Here is a 1,703-nt window from a genome sequence, read left to right as displayed (position 1 = left end):
CTATTTGTACAGTCAACCTCAAAGCTCTTTCCCAGTTTAGAGCTCTTTAGGTTTTGTGTGTTTTTCGAAGCATTCACCCTGAAAACCAATGCTGTCATTGAGTCTGAGCTTATTGAAATGACCCCAAATAACGGTGATGCACATACGTATTACGTGTTCAGTCTATAGGCGCATAGTGTTTCTTTACAAAGTGACATCACCAACTATTGTCCCAGGCCAGTATTCTACAAGAGAATAAAAAGAGGATATTCCTCAAACAAAGCAACATGTATTTGCATGTGTTGCCATGTACAATAATTCTACAGTATAAGCAACTTTTAGCTGTTTAAATAAATAAATAATCAGTTGCAGACAATATTTTCGCCCAGCGATATATTAAAAGTTGGATATATAGTAAATTCTACCTGCATGCATACAGTATACTCGGGTAAAGAAATATATACTTTATAGCAAATCTTGGTTTATGTTGCTGCAAAATGAAAGCACACACACTATAACACAGTTCTAAATATAAAGTTAGATAGGCTATAACTTTATCTGCATCCATACAATATACCTGTGTAAAGCAATATATACTATATAGCAAATCTCAGCTGCCTGATTTATTATTGTTGCAAAACGTTACTACAGTATATTATCAGCCAGCTCTTCATGTAAAGTTGGAATTATAAGTACGTCCAACTTCATAATATATTATATTCGCGTAAGGGAAATCGCAAAATATAAATTATATTATTGATCAGCTCTGAAATCTGCTGAATGCAACAAGGCATGGATATATTAAGAAGATATTATAAACATTAACATCATGATTTTCTATGAAGCTGCTACAATGAGTATTGGTAAAGGCACAATTTGACTTGACTGCTGTTATTACTGTCTTATTTCCATTTGTGTAAGCTTATTTTGGTGAGGTAAGTCGCTTATTATTGGTTTGTTTTGAATGACCAGCGATACCGATCAAACCAGATCTGGCAATGCAAGATCCGGCAACACTGCCAAATAAAGATTTGGATTTCTAACATGCTTTCCCATTGATGCACAATCCAGGAATTAGTGAGTTACTGAGATGCCAGTACTGTTACTTTGGCCTTGAGCAAACAACTAACCAATACTATTCATAGAGAGAGTAACTAGCATGACTAGTGCGAGGCCATCCTTCAAATGATCATTCACAAAGACACTCAACTAGTGCTCTCAACTTCCCCTCCTGGACACAATTATAGAAAGTCGGTGTGATGAAGGGATGGTGGACAGATTTTTGCAGGAGTGAGGTAATCAGCTGTTTATCAGCATTGTGATTCAGGGCATTAAATGAACATATGCCTCCTTTTTTCTGGAATTCTTTTCCTGTAAATAACTCTACATTTAAAAAAACGTAACATAATATTTGGAAAAGTGTTCAATGTAACTGTCATTGAACATGACAGGGGCAAATACAAAGTGCATTAAACAACATCCACATAAAAGCTCCAAAACAAGGAGCATATGAAGTACAAATATTTAGTCATCAATGGTGAGGCCAAAGCATGTTTTGTAGAGCATAACGGGGCTGTGTTTTCTTCAAAAGTCTGCTTTCTCATTGCCTGTGAACCAGAAACTACTAGGACACACCTAAACAACATCCTCATGTTTGTGTAGAGCTCCTGACTCCAAAGTTGTAGCAAATGTGGCCAAATATTTGGAGTTTCTCCTGGTGGTGG

This window comes from Scardinius erythrophthalmus, assembly GCF_964197995.2.
Source record: "Scardinius erythrophthalmus genome assembly, chromosome: 21".
NCBI classification, from domain to species: domain Eukaryota; kingdom Metazoa; phylum Chordata; class Actinopteri; order Cypriniformes; family Leuciscidae; genus Scardinius; species Scardinius erythrophthalmus.
Note: the sequence above shows the minus strand (reverse complement) of the source record.